We start from the raw sequence: 15,968 nt of genomic DNA, 5'->3' as shown, positions 1-15,968 counted from the left end.
CATTCCCATCAAGATGTAGAAACGTCAAGTGCCAGCTTCCTCCCCCTACCAGTTAACATTTGTCTTACCAGGTCTGGCCTACACAGGCAGGCCCTCTTCCTCTAAAAATTAGATAGGCTAGAAAACTTGAGCTCCACGACTCATTTTTTCCTGGCTATAGTTTTCCCCTCAAGCTTTAATCTTGCAGAGGCTGAGCCTATTTTCAATCTGTGAGGATTGTTTTCAAATGATCTATTGAATTAATCGGAGTTCTTCACTAAACACTCCACTTTCATCCTTCTGCATTTTCAGCCTGTTTCCTATCTAGTCCATTCAACCTAGATCCTAGTTAAGCACAGTCGTAGACCTGAGGTTAGACTTTTCACTCCTTTTTAAATCTATTTAAATAATAAAGGGCAAGGGAGTGAATTCTCAACTTGACCTTGATTTTTTTTTTTAAATTTATCTCCAACAATTTTAAAGTTCTGTTAAGTTCAGTACTTCTACTAAGTACTTCCAGAATGCCCAAACAATGGTGTTATAACTCTCTTTAACTAGAAGCCATTATTTAAGGATTTTGTGTGTATATATATATTACTATAAGTAAGTATATACACACTAAACAAAAGTCCCCAGCGAAACTTTAGCATTATCAACAAGTGACATTTATCTCACTTTACCTATTACAAAGCACTTTCACTTTCACATTTATTGTCTCTTATTCATTATAAGGTAGTGAATACATGTATGAGCCATAATTAATGAAGAGTAAAGTTTCACTTAATGATACAGACTTAACTAATGGGCCTCAAACTTTAGCTTTTTGACCCCAAACTTCATTTCTCTGGAAAGTAATCAGTACTTATGACATATATAATAAACTCTCCACCCAAATTCACTCAAATACATCAATAAAACATTAAGTTTCTGATAATAAGTTTAAAACTTACATATAAGGAGCAGAAAAACATTTTACCATAAGTAAAAAAAATATTAATTCTTCATTGAAGTTTAAATCAACAATATCAGTACTTTTGTAAAGCTCTAAATGTAACTAAACAGGTTTGGGGTTGGTTTTTCCCAATTGGCAATTACATGTGATTGAAGCTGAATTACTGACAGACATGAGACTAGAAATATTTATATGAATGCATGTAGGTCTTACACATTCTATCTCGTTGACATGTAATAATTTACTCACTTTCTTCAATAATGTGCCTATACTACTAAATTAATCCCTGAAGAAATTTATAGTAAAAAATATAACATATAATATAAGCTTGTAACAGAATTGAATGTGTGCTTATGAAAATAGCTGTTAGTGGAGTTCAGAGAAAGGAGGAGATTGCATGATAGGGAGCAGGAATCAACAGTCCATGGGTTAAGGCTGGCCATGTGGCCACCACATGCTTTTGTGGATGAATTTTATTTGAAACAGTCACACCCATACAGAAGCAGTATTTTCTATGGTTGCTTTTGTGTGAGGACAGACCTGAGACTGTCAGTCCAACAGAGACTTAAGTCCCCAAAGTCTAATATTTACAATCTGATTCTTTCCGGATTAAGTTTGCTTGCCACTAGTATAATTGCAGATTTTATGGCAGTAGAAGAGCCATATCTGGGTCATACTGGGAAGAAAGCAGAAAGGGTTGAAATCAGGTGATTCAGGTAACAAACACAGAAAAAACAGAGGTGTAAGTAGGCTGTGACTGGGAACGGTCAAGGGATACTGAAAGGCTGACATGACTCCAAGAGAGAGTGATATTTGATATTTAGGTCATATAAATTTGAAAAGGGAAATTGATACAATTTGATCACCTTTTATACCAGGGTCATTAATTGACTTTTTTCTGAAGATCTTCATGGACAAACCACTAAAGTTGTGATCCAATTAAATACCAGTGTCCTTGTAGCCCAGTTTTGGATATTTTAAAAGAAGATATTATAGAAAAAAATTTTTGAACCTAAAATTACAAGGAATTGTATTCTTCGTTTTTTTCTATCAGTATTAAAAATGATCCCATTTGCAATAAAACCAAGATTTCTAAAAATCCTTCCACTCCTATTTTCTTAATTCCTATCTTTCTCCCTGTCCCTAACCTTTCACCTTCTATTTTCCATCTCAGCTTACTCAATATTTGGTACTATCCCTCCCTCCACACCTCTGCTTTCCTTCCTCCATCAATTTTCTTCCCTCCCATTTTCTGTTCTTCCTCTTCCAACTTTCCATCAATTCTCCTTTATACAATCTCAGGACACTAGAAAAGTGGATTCCCCTTATGGCAGGGGATTGGAGCTTTTTTTGTCATTTAAGACTGGCATCTTGTGAGACCTATGAACTCTACTTCAGAACAATGTTTCCAACTGCCTAAAATAAACTTCAGAAGACCATAAAGGAAATAAGATATATTGAAACATAGCTATCAAAATATTGAGACAAAAACTGTGTTATAGGAATAGATGTTTTATTAACGCATTTAATATCAGGATCTGGTGATAGTAATAACTGCTGCAATTGCAAAGTCATACATAGTATAAATGATATTTTGAAATATCTGAAAAACCAAAATATTGTCTATAAATACATGATTTCTATCTGTGAAAAGTACCAGCATTATTAATATGATTGTAGTTCATTGCTACTTATGTTCACAGTCAAAAATGTTTAGTTTTAATTAGAGTTCCACAAAAAGAATGATGGAGGTTTTTATCTTTGGGTTTTACCTATTTATTTATCTATCTATCTATTTATTTATTTATTTTACCAGCCCAGCCAGTTGGATCTAAGTTAAAAACTATTTTTTAGTTATTTAGGGAATAAAGAAGGAGAAAAGCTAAATCAAAAAATAAAGGCAAAAATATTTTCACAGGTAGAAACCTTGAGAGAAGGCTAAGAGTCTTGTTAAGAAATAAAAATTTTTAACCATCAAAATTTTTGAGTGAAAGTTAAATTAAATGTGGGATTTTTATTAAGGATTAATCTGGTAGCTACATACAAAATAATTTGGGGGAAAGGAGATATTATTAAATTAATGGTAAGGCTTTTATAATAGTCATGCATGAAGTAAACTACATTGGTTGGTTGCATTCAATTTGGAAATAGAACAACAGGTTATTACTTGACTTAGTATTTTATTTAACTGAAATCTTTAAATGAGAAGTAGATAACAATTAAGCAAATGTTTTCAAAGAATATTAATTATTTTGTTCCACAAAAGAGTTGTATCCCCTAAATTCTGCAAGACACACACGCACAGTCAGAATCATATACAACTAGAGAAACTAGTAAAATGGTTAGAAATCTATTGTGTTGAAATTGTTCAACAAGGAAATTGCTTGAAAATTCTCTCAATACACAAGGATTTTGGAGAATGGTTTATCTGTACGTCATGGAATAAGTATTAGAATTGGAGTATAAATTCCCACTGTCATTGCTAACTCTTAGGCAAATTTCTTTAAGTTTCAGTGCTTTGTCATTCTTAAAATGAGAACAATACTAATGATAGCTACTCCACAGGGATACTGAGAGAATAATTACTCTGTATAAGCAAAGCACCAGTCATGGTATTGGATACACTGTAGGTACTTTATGTGTGTTGATTTTATTTCAAAAATAAGAATGCACTAGATCCACAAATTAAGATGCTATCATTTAAAATCATCTTCAAATGAAAGGTCTCCTATGTTCTCTTTTCTTCTTGAATAAATCATGTGTTTGTTGTCCTAGAAAGAAAGCTATAATTTTCTTCCCCATAAAATTTCCTTGATCCTCAAACAATACTGAGGCTATAGCACTTAAGTATTCAGACTATTAGAAAGTTGAGTAGTTAAATTGGGTACTTTGAAAGAATTTTGATTGCATTGTATACTCCCATCTTATTGCCTCTGTACAAAATAATTATACTCTTTTGAACTCATGGTTTCCTGCACTAAGCCAGCATTCCTGAAGCTGTGCAGTCTCTGTGAAGGTAGAGCTTGATGCTATAAAGTGTGGTTTTACCGTGTTCTCTGGATAATGAAAGCAACTGTTAAAATAAAAAATTTGAGTTCCATGCAGTAGCTGGTAATGCAGCACAGGAGACTGGGGAGGGCTTATATGCTGGCTTCAGTGCTACAAAATTCATTTAAAGATGAGCTGAGTTTAATCTGGAAAAAAAGAAAAAGAAAAAGAGCTTTTACACTTTTTTTTTTTTTGAAAGGAAAATAGGTACTCAGGAGACACAGTCAGCAGTAAAGACTCTTTCCAAAGAAAATATATTTTAATGAATTAAACCTTTTCAAAACAACGGCTGCCTCTTGCCTCAGAGATAAAATGCCAGTCATGTTCCCATGACACATTTCTTGAGTCAAACTTGTATTCATGTTGGATTTTTCTGTGCCTTCCTCAATCTGACTATGACTTTTTACCTTCCAGATTCAAGAAGTCCACAGCAACTTCCTGTTGCCCATCACTTCAATTGAGCAAAACAGGATCATACAATTGGAAGTTTAAGCCAAGATGAAAAACAAGCATGATTTTTCCTGGCCCTTTCCTGGACAATAATTAGTCTGTTTTTATGATACTTTACTGAGTTTGCCTGAGAAGTCTACAAGCCGCCTCTAGTCACTAATATGACACTTTTCCTGATAAAACCACATTAAATTTTCTTCTCAGATTTTACCTCTTTGCATGCCTCTCTGTACACTGGAGTAGGTTTTCTTTGAAGACTGCTCTCTACTCAAACCTCATAACCAACGATTTATCACTTTTCTGCTTGCATTTCGAGAGACTCCTCATGTTCCTCTGTAGCCCACACACTGACATAGAAACAACACTATTTTTTTCTGCTCCCAAAAGTTTGCATAATTGCAAGAGCTGTGTGTGGGAGCTGTGTAACCATGCTGCCACAGGATGAAAGGCAAAGGCAATTTTTGTAATTCTGCTACAATTTAGGAAAAAGTATTGTAGAATTGCAGAAACAGGACCTAGGAGAATATGGAAAACAGAGGTCACAAATTTAAATGCATTTTGAGTCCAGGTGGGTAAAATTATGTAATGTGGTTATATGTTAGACAACAGAGTACTGCGACCTCTGGTGAATTGGATACAGTAATTGACATTAATTAAACACTGTGGTGTCCAAACAAAACCAGCAAATGAGCCAGTTCCACCCACAGTTTTTTCCAGTTCTGTGACCCGTAACCAGTCAAACTGCTCTCCTCCTACTCCTTTAACCCTCACTCAGGAATATATTCTCCCTCTTGCAGCTCAGATAAGAAAATACTAATATTACACTAATGTTAAGAAATCTGATTTTCTCACCAATATCTAATCCAAGGAAAGGTCTTGCTGTTTGCTTCTGAAATATATCTCATTTCAGTGTTCAAGACAAGATTACTATGAAGATTGTCATCACCTTGGGTTTTGGCCTACAAAAACAAACACACACACACACACACACACACACACACACACACACACACAACCTTCCAGCTGATATCTAAATGTTCAAAATTATGTTTCACACAACCACAGAAACCATTGTCCTTAAATATGTGATAAAATTGTGATAATATTCTTTTCTCACCTAAAAACCTGCAAGGAACTTCAATCATTCCTTGTGCTCATTCTAAATTCTTAGTAAGGATAAGGCCCTTTATAAGCACATTCATTTTCAATGACGCTTCCTTCTCTCTTACCCCTCTTTGAGCTCATCTCTTGTTTTAAGCAAGCTTGCTTATTACCCTGGACACCAACCCCGGTTTCTGAATTTCAGCTCATCTTTTCCTCACTTACTTCTGCCAGAATTATCTTTCCAATTTCCTTTTTATAGTTCTCGCCCCTTGCTCCTTCCAAACACTTCAAACTCAAGAGCTCACAGAAGAAATCACAGAGAAACCTTATAGATTTGGGGTGCATCAGTTATGCAATTACCATCTCAGCATTTCTGGACATACTGAGTTTTAAATCTCATATAGTTACCCAGCACATAATTACAAGAATTATGCAACTACAAGTATGGAATAGTAGCTAAAGTACAAATGAGAGTTGGACTGGGTTTATATCTTCACTTCTACTAGCTATGGGCCCTTAGCTTATTTAATATTTTAATTTTGTTATTTGTAAAGTAAGAGTGGTATAATGATATACATGTGTAATTCATCCATTTATTGAGCATCTATTCCATGGCCCAAAATGTTACCAGTGCTAATGATACAATAATGAAAATCTAAGATAAAAATATCTAACTATGTGGAGCTTAAGGTTTAGTGACTTGTAGGAAGAATAAATGAGATAATCAATAGATTAGCACTGTATTTCTCATAGGTTAAGTAGCATGTGAGTGTCAGCTATGAACAACATTCTTCAGCTAAAATGATATAGTAACTTGAGTGAACTAACAAATATTTCATGGAGAAAATGTACTGTGGCTACAGGGCTATCTCTGCACAAATTTAGAGGGAATTGAACTAGATATTGCAGTTAAAGATCAGCATGTGTTTGGACAATGATTAACACTTAGTAAATGATTTTTGTTGGTATAGCTGCTGCTCTGGTTGTTATAAATAAAAACCTTCAAAGTATTCTGGTCCCTAGCATGATACAAGCAAGAATTATTTTCCTCTTCCCTAATTTTGTTCTTGCAAGAATCTAATGCTCTCTTGGGAAAGAAGAATTTGTATGCCACTAGAAATACCAAATTACAGTCTCCTCTCTGCAATCATCTTTTTTGCAGTTTCTATCCCTGTAGCTACCTTTTTAATCTTCTCATTTAATGATGAAATCATGAGTATTTTCTTTAAAATGTCAGTAGTTATGCATATTTGTCAAAATGTAGTTTTCCTATACCAAATGTGGCAGAATCTGTTGAGCCAGGTGCTATATCCCTAGAAACAGCAGGAGTAGGATCAAGAAAATGTGTTCTAGAGATTCTAGAAACACTATTGGCAAGTCTGTCTAGGTCTGAGTGATTTAAATATTATTAAAAAGAGAACCTTGAGCTCTAGTAATTACTTCTTTTTAGATCAAGGTCACTAAGAGAAAAAAAATGTAAACCATATTGAGAATTAAAAGTAAAGGCAGAGAAGAACAAATCACTGATGATAAAAGAGAGCTTGTGACAGGCCTTCTGTAAAGCCCTTGTGCCAAATGTCCCTGGGCAGGAGAGGAGCTCTACTTCTTGGGAAGCAAACTGCTTAAATATACCCCTGAAGTTAAACACCAAGGTTGTCAAAAAGGCTCTTTTGAACTATTTTAAAAGGACCTTGGGTACCTCTCAACTCATTCTCTCTTATTTGATTCAGCTGTCACTGATATTATTTAGAAAGACCTTAATATATCCTCTCATTTATTCCTCACAAAAAGCCCATTTTCCCAACAAAGAAAATGAGGATATTCTTGTAACTATGTGGCTGGCAAATAGGCAAAGCCATGGCACAAATCCTGGTCTGTTGAGCTCCAGAACCAAGGTTTAATTTTTGTTGGTCCTCACAAATACGTGAAGTACTACAGTTTGGAAATTGGTTCATAAGCATAAGTGTTGGGGAATTCACATCACCACCACCTCGCTGGGTGCTCAAGGCATTGTACTTCTTTGCTTGGATTTCAGAGTATCATAGGAAGATGCCCTTGTGGGTATCTGTATGGCTGAGTCATATGGGTATGGAGCAAAGACTCAGGATTCTAAGGACCCTGACCTCTGTGCAGCCTCTAAGATAGGACAATGAATGGTATTTGCTCAGATAACATCTGAACAGTCTGCAGAGGATAATTCAGCTCATACACAACTCCAAGGTGATTGTTCCTGCCCATGTGACCCCTTCAAATCCTGTGACTCTTTGCCATTGCTGTTCTAAGTAGGCAGCTTTGTCACCACCTAGAAGCCAGATAAAAATGCAGAATCTTGGGCTCCATCTCAGACCTCCTGGATCAGTATTTGCATTTAATGAGATCCACAAGTGAACAGTAAGTTAAGAGTTTAAGAAGTTCTCAGATGTGTTATTTCTACAACAAGCCTGAGACAGAGGAAATCTTTGTGAGGCTTTCTACAATCTCATCTGCCTAGGCCTTTCGACAAGCTTTCAATCCAGATGCCTCTCTGGGAATCTACCTAGTAACAGATCCCAGCGTCCTCTTATTAAGAATTATCAAGCCTCCTATTTTCATGACCCATCTCCCATCTTCTCTTTACAACCCATAGGATTGTTGTTTTTTTTGTTGTTGTTGTTGTTTGGTTTTTTTCCTAGTCTGGGTGGACTTTAGCTCCTGTGTATTCTTGGTCCTGTACATTTCATCTGTCCTTATTTAGGTCCACTAAGAACCTACTAAGAGCTTAATCCCAAGAGATTAGGAAACTACCTCCAACTTCTACTTTGCCTCAACCTTTAACTGAAGAAATTAAATAGAAGGACCTCTATATTTGAGTTAGGAAAAAAGAAAGAAGCAAATTGGCAGGGTAGGGTGGGAAGGAGAAAACATTGATGAACTACCAAAAAAAAAAAAAAATTCCACAGCTCTTCTGTATAATGCAAATGTTTGAAGTGCATTCTCAGTAGCATGTTTCTGTTCATGTCATATAATATGTAGATTCCAAGAAACTAGGGCCTCGATTTGCTTTATCTTGTTCCCACATAGATGTTAGAAATATTTGTGGATAATTGTAATGGATTTAAAGCATCTCTGGCTTTGAGATTCATCAACAAGAAAATAAGCTCATTCTTGTCCTCTAAGTAGACAGGGCGGCAGTCCAGCCTAGCAGAGAGGGCTGACATGCAACTCTAGCACTTACCCACTGGGTGGCTCTGGAAAAGATCCGTAATTTCTCAACTCTTCTTCTTGTGAGTGAACATAATATTGTACCTAACTCAGAGTTTTTTATGAGGATTAAATGAGAAGATGAATGTAAATGTGAATTCAGTATAGGACATAGGATATACTGAATAAAGATAAGCTTCTGTTATTATTTCTGCATTACACTCACCTAGGCAACTGAAAAACTATGAGAGATTTTCATCTAGACATCTAGGATAGTAGATTATTATAAAAACTTAGTTGGAACCATGAGTAATATTAATAATTTTTTCAGTAATGTTTGAGCATGAATTATGCGCTACTTTCTCATACATTATCATCCATATTCCTCATCACTTTTGAGGCTGTTTTTGTATGTCTCTTTTACCTAATCACCAAGCCTGTTTTCTCTTTTCCCAAGAACACAGAGAGAGATCGACCAGATGGGTAGCCACCCTTGCACATGGGTGGGACCAAAGAACAGAGTGGAGTGGAATGTGTGAGTAACATGGCCTCCTCCATGGGCACCCGAGGACAGTATGTTAGGGATACAGGAGCTCAAAGATGGAAAGAGCTGAGGATCTTCATCTCCTCCCCCAGGAAAGTCTCAAAGCAGACTAGGAATGACCATTTTCAGTCTGATATTGGTAGGAAATAAAACTCTCCTATGTTCAGTTTCTGGCTTGTATTTGCTACAGTCACTAATCTGATCATGATTAATTTATGTAAGAGGTTAAACAGTTTACCTAAGGACACACAGTCTATGACTGGGGACCAGGTATTCTAGGTTCCCACAGCCTGTGTTCTCATGCATTAAACACTACTGGAATCAAAATTCACTATAAGAAAACCAAAGAATGTCTTGATGTTAGCCACCTAAAAAAATATGCAGAACAATAAATAGTAGCAGGGGATGAGTCTCAAACCTAGAAATACCTAAACTGGATTGTATTAGGAAGCAAGTGCATGATCAGACCAGTCACCAACCCTGGGTGTTCCCCACAGCTGTCGTCAGCTGCTCTTGGGAAGTGGTAATTTATTAGCAAAACAATTTTGCCTCCAGAACTTGTCATTGATTTTTTTTGAAATCTGTTGTCAGTTTTACTTCTCTCTTCATGGGTATTGAACCAGTGAATTGTGTGTTTGGAGCCTCTAATGAGGTTGGAAATGGTCCTGTGAAGTCACCATGGAGCTCTCACACCTCTAATTGAGAATCAAGTTTGAGACTGGGCAGAGATCAGGAAATGTTCTCAAAGTGCATGCTCACACTGGCAGCTGTTTGCTCAAAAGGCTCACAGGGCCTTTTCCTGACCAGAACCTTCAAGAATTAGGGCACATCTGTCTCCACTTGATTGAACAGATACTCTATACTCAAGTAAAATACAATACCTATGGTAACAATGAACACTTGCATGCTACATTTCAGATAACAAAGTACTTTCCAATGTATAGTTTTAGTGTCCCTGGAATGAAGGCATTTTATTAGTGTGATTCCTAAGAATCAGTGAGGTGATTTGGCAAGAGCAGAATAAAACAATGTATGAGCACTGGCCTCTGCACTCCAAAGCCATCATCAAACTATTGCAGCTCTCTGGGCCCAAATTCTCAAAGATCCTTGTCATCTCACAGCAATACCAATCAATGGGGCTGACTGTCACATTTTCAAATGATGGAAGCTGACCTATAAACAGAAAAATTATAGCCTCTGAGTGAAGGGGCTTTTTTTCACCATCGTCTCTGCTCTCCTTCCAGTCCACTCAGGAGCAGTGTGCCAGGCTTGGTCCCTTCAAACCTGCCAGGTGCCACTGCTTTGTCTTCATAATTCTTTGGTTTAGGTAGTGGTCAACATGGTTTGTGTAATTGATTTTTTTCAGCTTCCAAGTCAAGAAGCAGAGTTCTGCAGGCTCTGAGCTTCTCCTTCTGCTCAAATCTCAGCCTGGCAAAAGCCAAGTGAAATAACCTGAGCAGAGGGCAAGATGGTTTGCTCTGCTTTGCAACCCTCTCCCGGGCACTTCTCAAGAATAATAACACATGCAAAGGGGAGCATTCAGTTTATTATTTTCAAAAAACTCATTACTGCCAGTTCCATCTCCTCAGAGCTGAACTGTGAATGTGTCTTCCCACCTTACCACAGTATATCGTTAAAAAAAAAAAAATCCAAAAATGGGCTAAAAATATCTGAGCCAACTTTAGTGCTTCTGTGAGCACACCGATGACATCCATGGTGAAGGCAGTGCCAACATTAAACCCCAACGTCATGCCTTGATGAGTTAATTGCCCTAATTGAACATTAAGTGCAATGGAGGAAAAGGGTATGTTAATGCACGAGGCTTTATTTGTTCACACATAAAATAAATGGCAAATGGAGATTTAACATCTCATGAAAATTTGTGCAAAGACAACGTTTAAGGAGAAATAAGAAGTGTTCAGATTTGCAGATGGGGATGTCTCAAAAATATTCATGTTTCATCAGTTTTAAAAGAAAAAAAAAGAGGTAGGAAATAGAACTCTTATCACAGTTCCATGTCTTTCCCACTCAGCCTGGGTTAGTGGAAAGAGTAGGAGCCCTAGAATCAGGAAGACCTGAATTTTAAATTCCTCTGGCCCTCTTATTAGTTATATGATGATGGCCAAGACTTAATTTCTGTTTCAATTTCCGTATAATGTAGTGTTGCGAAGAATGCCTGTTTCTCTTGGGATGTTTCAAAAATTAAATAAAAATCACACACATACACACACACACAGGGCCTGGAGTCATTCTTAGTAAACAACAGGTGTTTAATAAATGTCACTTTCCCCCTTCACAGTGCACTGCATTGGAATACAATATTCCAATATTCTGCTTATTAGTAGAATCAAAAAGTGGATAGAATTAAGTGGAAAGAAAATAGACAGTAGGTGGGCTGGGGATATAGCTCAGTTGGTAGAGTTTGCATTGCATGCAAAAGGCCCTGGGTTCAATCCCCAAAACCGTAAATAAAAGAAAATAGACACTAGAATTTGATAGAAAGGTATTGTAAAAGCTGGCCAAAGGTCAGTGTGCAGGTTAACCTAAAAGTGACAGGACAGAAATAGTGGGTTTCAGAGCCAGCTCCCAAGCACAGGAAAATCCCCTGACACCTGCATTGTCCCCACCACAAATGGATGCTAATGAAATGAGAGACTATAGAGATTAGACCTTCGTTATTGCTGGGGAAAGATAATAAAAGAGTGGCAACCTACCCAACTCAATGTGGGCACAGATGCTGCTTCTATAAATTTCAGTTTAGGTCTCAGAGAAGTTGACTACCAGACTTTCCGCTACTCAGCAGCATAGCACCAAGGGCATCCAGAAAGCACCCAAATACCACTCACCTAGACACCTACAACTGCACCTCCTCCTGGGAACAGAGGGAGGATTGCCCTTGTTCAAGATTCATATGAGGCTGACCTCATTCTTTACATAAAAAGCACAGAATATTAACACAGCCCTGGACATATACTGGCAGAGGGGAGCAAAGTGTGCTGGCTCTATGGCCACCTCTATAAAGAAGGAGCCCGAAGGAGGGACCTTGTGTCATTCCTTATTTCTACACACTTCATCCAAATTTCTTTAACTAAAATGAAACTTTTACAGAAACTATTTTACTGTCAAAATTCGATGTAAGCTCTTCAACAGTGGATGCAACAGAGCAATGTAAGTTTCCAGAACAAGAAGGGGAACTTTTAATTACGACAAGTCATTGCAACTGCTCTTCACTTACCCTCTGACCTCAGCAACTCTCAGCCCTCACTTCCACTTCCCACAATGCCTTTTGCCTCCAGTGATTTACAGTGTTTATATACAAAGGAGTATTTTTGGTTTATAGAGAGAGTTTTTAAACCAATACCTCATGCTGTTTTATTTATCTAGCCTTTCAGTGACATTTCAGTATTTCTTTTCATGAGCTCCTAAAATATGCAGAATGCTAGATCTCTCCCCACTCCAATATTTCCACCCACTGGTGGACACACCTTGTCTAATAATCCCCTTGCCTTGATGTGGGCAAAACCTATCATGAGATGGAATAGTCACTCCTTGATTCTGTTGCATTATACCCACACTCACTTATAGCAGGGGAGAAAGATTCTCCTATGGGTTTTGAAGAAAAATAAAAATATTTAGGGTAAGCAATGCAAGCCTCTGTTTTTAAGTTTTAATGCATTTACTTTATGGTTTGGATGCAATAGGTCCTCGAAAGTTTCATGTGTTGGCAGCTTGTTGCCCAGAATGGTGATGTGGTAGCTGATGGAAACTTTTAAGATGTGGGCCCCAGTGGGACGTCATTGGGCGCTACCTTCACTAGGGAATGCTGGTTTCCTGGACTGAGTTCTCTCAAGAGCAAGTTGTTACAATTGCCTGAACTAAACCCCTGAGTCACTCTCTGCTCTCTTCCTTGTGATATGAGGTCATCTGCCCACACACACTCCCATTGTTCTGATCCGCTACCAGGCCTTCATGACAGCCCAGCTGATACCAGCACCAGGCCCTGGGTCTCCAGAACTATGAGCTAAATCAAGCTTTTTCCTAAAGTTAGCTTGCCTTGGTGCCTCATTATCATGATGAAAAGTTGACAACTACATAAGCAGACATGCCATGTGGGATGTTCAGTACAGAAAATGTCAAAGTGTGTGTCTCAAGTGGGTCGTCAATGTTTGAAGCAAGTTTTGTAGAACATTTCAACAATTTATTTAATATCTCTGAGTTTCCATTTCACACTTTAAAAATTGAGATAATAATAATGATGATGACGATGATGTTGATGCCTAGATGACATATTTGTTTTCAGAATTAAATGTAGTAATGCCTATTGATTGCCACATAGCCCTGTTCCTAGAGGACAGGCAGTCCAGTAAGCCAGCTAAACTTGTTCCAGATGTTTTTCTTTTTCATGGGAGAGAAGACCCATGCACCAGACAAACTGGTGCAATGCAATGCAATTCTGGAAACTGTAGTTCAAAGTTATGGAAGGACTCTTTGTCATGCAGTGGTACAGAAGGATGCTTTATTAAGACCTGCTACATGGCAGGGACAATACTTGATTTTTATTGTATAGGTTGGGAAATTTGAATATTATTATTCCTATTCTACAGATGAGGAAACCAAACCTGAAAGACATTAATGTCTTATAGCTAATGAATGGAAGTTCTAGTGTTTGTATCCACATCTATCTTATTTTATGTAGAATTCTGTTTACACAAAGAGGGCTTACATACAACTTGTAATTCGCTATAAATTGGGCTATAACCTAATTAATCATCCTATTACTTACTAATAAATATCTATGCCAACCATATATACAAGTGCATATGATATTTAAAATTGAGTTAATTATATTTTTTGCTAGATTCCCCCAGCCATAGCAACTTCCTTTTCTATTATGAGTTGACTTGTATTCTGTCAAAAAGATAAGTTGAAATCCTAACCCACAGTACTTTAGAACATATCCTTACTTTGAGAGAGGGTTTTTAAATAGGAAATCAAGTTAAAATGAGGTCATTAGGGTGGACCCCAGTCCAACATGACTAATAACCTTATAAGAGAGGGAAATTTGGACACAGACGCATGTAGAGAGAAGATAATGTGAAAAGACACAGAAAGATGACCATCTACCAGCCAAGGAAAGAGACCAGGAACAGAATTTTTTCCCTCGCGGCTCTCAGAAGAAACCAAAATCACCTAGATATCAGACATCTACCCTCTAAAACTGAGGGAGAATAAACTCCTATTGTGTAAGTCATTTAGTTTGTGGGACTCTGTTAAGGCAGCTCAAACAAACCAAGCATCCTGTGTTGGCCAGCTTTCCATCACTATAAAGGAACATCTGAGATAACTGACTAGTAGAGAGAAAAGGGTGTTTTTGTGTTTCATTGGAGGTTTTCAGTCCATGGTCAGCTGGCCTTGTTCCTTTGGGCCTGTGGTGAGGCAGCACATCATGGTGGGAGCATGTGGTAGAGAAAAGTGGCTCACATCTCATCACTAGGAAGCAAAAGTGAGGAATGGGCTGAGGTCCCACAACCTCCTCCAAGCTCATGGTTCCGATGACCTCAAAACCTTTTATGATATCCCCTCTTTTAATCATTTTATTACCTCCCAGTAAGCACCAACCTGGGAACCAAGATTTTAACACACAGCCTTTGGGGAAAATTTAATATCCTAATTATACCAACCCCCAACTTTTGCTCTGCATATTCTTTGTCCAAGTCATTGTATTCATTCAGCGGGCTCTGTATCCACATTTTCCCTACGTGATTATAGCTTTAGCATTCTCTTACGGGAAATTTTGTTCTTTCTCCCTTTGTGCCTTTTCAAGCTTATTTATCCTGTGTGTTATCATTCAATGGCTCTATCCCTAAAATACTTACAGAAACAAGACTTGAACATCATCTTGAAATATATTTTATGAAGACAGGAAGAAACAATAAGTAAAGATGCATGTTTTGATGTGTTAGACAAATTGAGGATTGGTGAGAAACCTAGTCTGAATTGATTAGAATTAATCCCCCAAAGAAATAAGCTACAAAAAAAAATCTATGTGAACATATTTAAGAGAACTTTAGGAAAGTCTGAATTTTATCCTGCAGCTATGAGAAGTAATCAAAGAGATTTCCAAGTTGTTGTTCTCTTTTGTTTAACAGGAGTATTATAATGGATGCAGTCTTTCAGAAAAATGCATTTGGTCACAGTATAAAAAGATTGATTAGAAAAAAGGACCACCATTATGGAGATCAGATGGGAGGTTATAAACAGTCTCGGGCTAAAATATTAAGGCCTGGGATGATAATGATGCAATAGAAATGGGAAGAAAAAACATGTATATGAAAATCTTATTTAAAAACAATCAATAACTCTTATGAGTCTTACTAGAATACAAGATGACCTTGAGTTCTCTGGGTAGAAGATGCAGACTTAATTTTCCTGCTAGTGAAAAGGAAAAAACAACAAATAACAAGTATCTTACTCTGCATAACACATGCTATTTTCACAGGCCTGCTTGGTGAATAAAAAAATATATTAATAGTTATTAATAAAACATTTCTGTTTTCTAGGTATAGGTTAGAAATCTTTTCTCAAATACAGCAGGAGTCCAACACCATGTGGAGTGTTTAAGTGTTGAATTGTACTTGCTTGTTAAAAGTCACATGCAAAGTAGTTAACCTCTATTTTGAGGCAAGCGATTTGTTCTTTTCTTCAGAAAGT

This window comes from Callospermophilus lateralis, chromosome 8 (assembly GCF_048772815.1).
Source record: "Callospermophilus lateralis isolate mCalLat2 chromosome 8, mCalLat2.hap1, whole genome shotgun sequence".
NCBI classification, from domain to species: domain Eukaryota; kingdom Metazoa; phylum Chordata; class Mammalia; order Rodentia; family Sciuridae; genus Callospermophilus; species Callospermophilus lateralis.
The sequence above is the reverse complement of the archived record's forward strand: the minus strand, read 5'-3'. Positions refer to the sequence as shown.